Source organism: Dermacentor silvarum, chromosome 7 (genome assembly GCF_013339745.2).
Source record: "Dermacentor silvarum isolate Dsil-2018 chromosome 7, BIME_Dsil_1.4, whole genome shotgun sequence".
In the NCBI taxonomy this organism is placed as follows: domain Eukaryota; kingdom Metazoa; phylum Arthropoda; class Arachnida; order Ixodida; family Ixodidae; genus Dermacentor; species Dermacentor silvarum.
The window spans coordinates 170,142,869-170,150,101 of NC_051160.1; the positions used below are offsets into that span (position 1 = coordinate 170,142,869).

Genomic DNA, 7,233 nt, shown 5'->3' on the forward strand with positions numbered 1-7,233 from the left:
GTCTTTTGATAGTTTTCCGCTGTGCTGCTACTTTGGCTTGCAGACGTCGAATGGTTTGCTTGTATTTCTTTGATGGAGACCTTGCAGCTGGCACACAGGAAAGCACTGCAATAAACGAAAATTGATTTAAAAGCGAACAGCAACTAATCCCGTACGAGCGCTTTCTTCGCTTCTTTTTTACCCAAGGTGCCCAACTTTCTGTGGTGCAAAGTTTTCGATTCCACAAATTGAAAAAAAAAACATTAACAATGGCACCCTAATAATGAAAATCACTGAGAGCCCCCCATGACATTTTATTGGTGCTAGTTTGCTCAGAATGTCCTAAACATAAAATTGCACATTGAAAACAGCTGCAATAACAGCATAATCACCATTTGCTGTAGGGCACTCAGGCGTGGAGCTGTTGGAGGACACATCTTCTGGAGAGTCTTGTGAAGCTTCTTCAGTACCTCGGACACTGCTGTCGGAACAATCTTGCGAGCAGCCTGCGGAAGTCTCTATATCAATAGTCTGTTGAAGTGAACATAAGTGTTGAAGCAAACAGTAAACTCACCAGTCACACATGTTCCCTTTGTGACAACTGAGCGACTGCCCAAGGTTTCCTCCAGCAAGACGCAGTCAGCAGGAACTCCTTCACCAGCTACATGGGAGCTTCCACCTGTAGAGGTTTGGTCAACAGTCAACTCAGTTCGAAAAAAAAGACAAGTCGACACACCCTGCTCCTCGGGGCACTTCAATGTGTGGGAGCCGCTTTTCGAAGCCTCTGCCGCAGACCCTAAAGAAATGAAACAACAACAATTTGTCAGTAAGAGGCTTAAAATAACAAAAACTGAAGCACATCCACACCTTGCAGTGCGGCTTCTGCAGTCATGTCCCAGTCACTACTTGAAGCGATGCTCAGAGAACCTGCATATATGTGTAGTTGGTACAAGTTACAAAGCTTTTAGCACAGGGAAATTTAAACCGCCCTTTCAAACGCATGAATTGGTAGGTGGAAGAAAAGAGAATGCATCAACAGAGAAACAAGCAATTTGTGGTTTGTGGAATTATCGACAGTGCCAGCTTTCTTTGATACGAGGTATATGTGTACATGTGCATGAAGGCTTCAAGTTAACGTTAAATAGCCCTTCAATGTATTTCAAAACAAGTTGCACAGGTCAATAGCATAAAAGAATGACAGGAATGTAAAGCTGTTAGGAAGGTAATAGCCCACAATTCACAAAATTTAAGACTTTCGAAGTGTTACTTCTACTGCGAGGTTTCTCCATCGGCTACAAATATCTTCCAGGTTAACTGTCACCACTGATTCAAAAGAAGTGGCTGCTATCGCAGATAATTGAGTTTCTGTCAATCACTTACATGGTGCAATTGGTTGCACACTGGGAACAGCCATTCTTGTAAGCCTTGTGTGCCCAGGGTCCATGAAACTTTCAGCAGTAAATGGTCGCTGCAAACCCTGTACGTTGCGTACAATAGGCTGGCCGGCTTACTCAGGAGATCATCTTGTCCGGCATACTGCATCCATGCTGTCATCCTGCATCGGCAATGAACTATCAGCTGAAGGCGAAGTGCTCGAACAGTGATTTTGTTATTGTTAGCCTCACTGAGCAAGCACGAAAAGTAAGCTTGAAGACATGCAAACCATACAAAAGCTTTAGCGCACCTGCCGTCCCGTGGTATGCGGAAGAAACTCGTCCCTGGCTTCTTGTGGGTTCTGCCATTGTTCAAGCACCACGAAACACAGCAGTAGCTGCCGTAGCTTGGACCGCCGGACGGCATGGCATCAGCGCGGTCTGAAAATGTCAGTAAATGCACACCAGGATTTATTCGTGGTCCGAGGCTTCGGGAAACGCGTCGTGAAGCATGCGAGGTCCAGCGACCGCTCCTCAACAGGGAGTTTTCGAGTTTTCGAATAGCGAAAGCAAAGCTTGCGGGCGTAGCGTTGCGGGCTTCACTTAAGGGGAGCCCGTGAGCGTACGACGCGTTCGCCGCTACGCCGCAAGCTTTTCGTACGCTATTCGAAAACTCCCTAATGTTTCGCACCGAGCTCAGCGCACAGCACGCGTCGCCTCGGCTTGACACCGTGCCCCAGTTTGCTATACTAGGGCGAAATCTTGTACGCCTTCTTGTACGCGTTCCACGATGGGACGGAGGCGTTCCGTTCCATCGAGCCGAACGCGATTCTACATACGTTGCACAATGTTCACGTCTTGCCGCCGCATACAGCCGCAAACTGTTTTTTTAGCAAACCTCGCCGTCCTCACAAGCTCCAGAAAAAGATTACAACTGCGCGAATAAGACACCACGTAAGAAACACAGAAACGCCCACCCACAGGAAGCGCAACGCGTGTGGGCGTGTTTATGTTTCTTACATGGCGTCTTATTCGCGCAGTTGTAACCTTTTTCTGATTCAATGACCCAACTAGCCCAACAACATGTAATTCAACAAGCTTCGCTTGAAAACGTACCTGACCTGCTGTCTCACACACGAAAACACCGAAGCAGCCGACGTTGACGAAACCTTCCCGCTGTCATGCCTATGGTCATGCCTGGGCTTGTCGCATGCTGGTATGGCGAGTACTCTCGGCGCGAAATCGTCGATGCTGCTTATGGCAGTGCGGCTGAACAAAAATAACCACGTAAGGTGCGTTGAATAAATTGTTTTTATGTATAAATAACATGTCAAATATAGGCGCATAATTATTATTTTGTAAAAAAACATTCTGTTTAATTGATGATAACTTTTGTTTTTCGCACTTGCGTCCTCTGGCGTTTGGTGAGAGCACTAGTTTGTTACCTGGTCGTGACGTACTTCCTGAGGCCAGATTTCGCGGAGTGTCCTCTCTTAACTTTTTTTTCTTTCTCTATGCCATTATGTAGAGCAAACGCGCCTTCTTCCGACGCGCGAAAGGCTTGGGGGGGGGCAGGGGGAGGGAAGGGAGGCGACGTTTAGCTGCGGCACCAAGTGCCTATTTATATCACAGGCTCCGGCAACAGTCACCAACGCCGCACGCATTTTGTGCGAACGCGGGCAAAACGCCGACGGCGTCGACAACAGTTCTGCGTGTTGCCGGTGCTGCTCCATGTCGAATTTTATACAGCTGATAAAGGTACTATCATTACTCCGTATAGCTCTCTACAAATTTGCTATCGCAATTTATGCTTCGCCTTTCAGGTGAAACTGCGACATTTTCTTTATTTGTTCAGGACCGAGAGGCGGTTGAACTTATCCCGTGGACTAACGTGGCTAGTTGTACTTTTGTTTGTTCTTTATGTACTTTCTGTGTGCTGTGTACTGTTCTCTTGTTTTCTTTTTTGTAATGAATATTAATTTTGATTTTGGAAAAAAATGACTTCTGCTTTCCTGAACTGAGGCTCTGCCTCAGTTTAACAACCCACACCAGAGGAACCTGTCATCACAAAATTGGCGTCCGCTAGGACAAGACAAGACAAAGCCATTTGTTCCAGTTTGCATTAGCGTGTAGTCATCGCGATGAGTTTGTCAGAGCTTACGGCGTTGGGCGAGCGTATGGGTCTGCAGTAGAGCACTGCACGGGCCGATTTTTGCGGCCCGGCCCGGGCCCGTTTTTACATTGGGCGGGCCCGAGCCCGATCAAAACTTTTATGGCGAGACCCGGGCCCGGCCCGGGCCCGGAAATAATCTACGTTACCCGCCCGGCCCGGCCCGCCACCCCTTTACCTCAAGCCCGAGCCCGGCCCGAGCCCGGCTCGAAACCGGCCCGAACCCGGCCCGAGACCGAAAAATACATGTTTTTAGAGTTGAGAAGCCCAAGAATAACTCGCAGAAAGCCCGAGCCCGGCCCGGGCCCGCGTCAAAAAACCCGAGCCCGGCCCTGGGCCCGGGTCAAAAAGCACATGCCGTGCCCGAGCCCGGCCCGAGCCCGGGAAAAAACTGCTCTACCCGGCCGGGCCCGGCCCGCGGGCCGGGCCGGTCCCGGGCTTTCGGGTAAGCCCAAGGCCGTGCAGTGCTCTAGTCTGCAGGGCGCGGAATTGAGAATGTGGGTAGATGAGAAAGCAGACAGGGCGCAGGAGGAGGCTGCCAAAGCACGTGAGGAACGGCTCGCGGAGCGCGAGGCAACCAAGTAACGTTTAGAGCTTGAAGAGAGGGCACTGGAGCTACGCCTTAAGTTAGCCGGGGCAGGAGGTGTCACAGAATTGGCAACTTCTAGCCGCATATCGAAGATAAGTCGTTCATTTTTGAACCCTTACAACCTGATTCCAGTGTTTAATGAGAATCGAGACGACTTAGATGCTTACCTAAAGAGATTTGAGTGTGTTGCCAATGGTCAGGAATGACCTAAACAGAAATGGGCTACGGCACTGAGTTTGTGCTTAGATGGGGAAGCGTTGACGGTGTTTCGCCGCTTGTCGCCTGAAGAGTCGATGGACTACGACAAGGTAAAAATGGCATTGCTCCAGCGCTTTCGTTGTACTGCTGAAGGCAACGGAGAAAAATTTCGTCGAAGCCCTACGATAATGAGACAGCTAAGCGGTACGCTACTAGGCTTTTCAGTTTTTTCGACAGATGGGTAGAGATGAGTGTCCAGGAGAAATCTTCTGACGCGGTTTGGGACCTAATAGTCGCTGAACAGCTTTTGAATAACTGCCATAGTCTTCTTTCACTGTTTCGTCGCGAGCGGAACTGCTAGACGGTTGAGAAAATTGCAGAAGCGGCTGACCATTTCATGGAAGCCCAGCGACAAAACAACCTGCTTGTTTTCCGGGAGGAACAAAATGAAAGCAAAGAAAAAGACGGTGGTCAAACGGTGAGGTCCAGCATTAAATGCTTTCTATGTGGCAAATCAGGACACAAAGCATCAGATTGCCACCTAAGGGTCAACCAGCCCAATTGCGAGTACTGTCGAAAAAGGGGACATGACGCCCAGTCCTGCAAACGAAAAGGTGGTAATGCAAAAGAAGCATCGGCTTCTCTTTCTTCAATAAATCAATCAATCAAGTTTATTTTCACTCTGTAAAAGATACAGAAAGAACGACTGTGACAAAAAGCTGTTTGTCAGAACAGCTTCACTAGGTCACAGCCTGTCGAAGTTCAAGGCAAGAAAGAACGAGTCAAAGTTTCACAAGGAAGACGCGACAGAAGTGTCTCCAAATTAACCAATGGGAGTTTACAACTTACCTGTTGTGCTAGGGGAAATCTGTGGAAAAACGGTATCGGTATTACGCGACACAGGCTCCATCAGTCTCGTCGTACGCTGGTCTCTCGTCAAGGATGACGCGATGACCAAGGCACCGCTGCTTCTCGCTGGTGGAAGCACCATTGAAGTGCCGGAAGCAAAGGTTAACATCTCTTCGCCACATTTTTCAGATCTTGCCATCGTGAAATGTTTGAGAAGCCCACTATACGATGTAATAGTTGGGAATGTTACAGGATCACGGGACCCGACCGATCCCGACTCAGCCTGGAAGCCTCCTAGCAGCACCATCAACCTCCTTGGAAGTAGAAGGACGGACTGTGGAACAAAGCACAACCCAGTTATGGTGGGAGCTAAAGTTGCGACGGAGCAGCGCATGACCGCCTTGGACTTGCTTCAAGTATCATGGCAGGCGTTCCAAAAGGAACAAGAACAAGATGTCAGTTTAGAAGTCTGCAGGAAGAATACCGTCAAAACGTTTCCTGGCGCGGGATCAACGGCACAGTCGTTTTACATGGATAAAGGAATGTTGTATTGCGATTACCAGCTTTGCCCCGGGAAGACGGTACAACAAGCGGTGGTCCCAAAGAAACTTCGTAGCCAAGTTTGGTACTCGCGCATAAAAATACATTATCCGGACATCGAGGAATTAAGAAGACTACGGGGAAAGTACTTGGTGCATTCTTCTGGCCCGGCGTTCAAGCAGATATCAAAAGATATGTTCGATCTTGCGACTCCTGCCAAAGGACGTTTCCCAAAGGGAAACTTGGCAAAGCTCCTTTCGGTCGCTTGCCGCTCATCGAGACACCGTTCGAGCGAGTGGCAGTGGACCCCATAGGTCCTTTGTCGCCATCTTCTAGTAAAGCGAACCGTTATATCTTAACATTGGTAGACTTCGCCATGCGAAGTCTACCAAGGTTAAGATTGGGCTTGGCAGCAGCGCTTCGGGAACGATGCTTCAAAACCCGTTCTGCTTCTCGGTGCAGGTTCTCGCTGCCCTGGTCACAGTATGGTCACCGCACCGGGCTTATGCATCTGACGGATTTCACTGCCACAATCTTGGTGACAACGTCATCAGGGTATCAGTGGATGGTGACATGTGCGAGATCAGCGAGAACATCACGCCTTTCATCCTGACATCTGCGCTTGCGCCTTCTTCTGTGACGTCTCATCACGTGGGACTTCCAGCGGCTTTAAAACGAGTCGCACTGCAAGTTACCTCCTGTGGGCTTGGCAGCAGCGCTTCGGGAACGATGCTTCAAAACCCGTTCTGCTTCTCGGTGCAGGTTCTCGCTGCCCTGGTCACAGTATGGTCACCGCACCGGGCTTATGCATCTGACGGATTTCACTGCCACAATCTTGGTGACAACGTCATCAGGGTATCAGTGGATGGTGACATGTGCGAGATCAGCGAGAACATCACGCCTTTCATCCTGACATCTGCGCTTGCGCCTTCTTCTGTGACGTCTCATCACGTGGGACTTCCAGCGGCTTTAAAACGAGTCGCACTGCAAGTTACCTCCTGTAGGGCTTGGCAGCAGCGCTTCGGGAACGATGCTTCAAAACCCGTTCTGCTTCTCGGTGCAGGTTCTCGCTGCCCTGGTCACAGTATGGTCACCGCACCGGGCTTATGCATCTGACGGATTTCACTGCCACAATCTTGGTGACAACGTCATCAGGGTATCAGTGGATGGTGACATGTGCGAGATCAGCGAGAACATCACTCCTTTCATCCTGACATCTGCGCTTGCGCCTTCTTCTGTGACGTCTCATCACGTGGGACTTCCAGCGGCTTTAAAACGAGTCGCACTGCAAGTTACCTCCTGTGGGCTTGGCAGCAGCGCTTCGGGAACGATGCTTCAAAACCCGTTCTGCTTCTCGGTGCAGGTTCTCGCTGCCCTGGTCACAGTATGGTCACCGCACCGGGCTTATGCATCTGACGGATTTCACTGCCACAATCTAGGTGACAACGTCATCAGGGTATCAGTGGATGGTGACATGTGCGAGATCAGCCGAGAACATCACGCCTTTCATCCTGACATCTGCGCTTGCGCCTTCT

General features: G+C 49.8%; 1 long non-coding RNA gene across 1 annotated transcript; it reads right to left on the reverse strand.

The window, feature by feature from the left end:
• Positions 1-718: 718 nt before the first annotated feature.
• On the reverse strand, positions 719-1,814 carry LOC125947064 (uncharacterized). The gene is made up of 4 exons (XR_007468107.1): positions 1,664-1,814; positions 1,360-1,534; positions 847-906; positions 719-775 (listed from the first exon to the last, which is right to left on the reverse strand). It is a non-coding gene; the product is annotated as an uncharacterized LOC125947064 (long non-coding RNA).
• Positions 1,815-7,233: the final 5,419 nt, after the last annotated feature.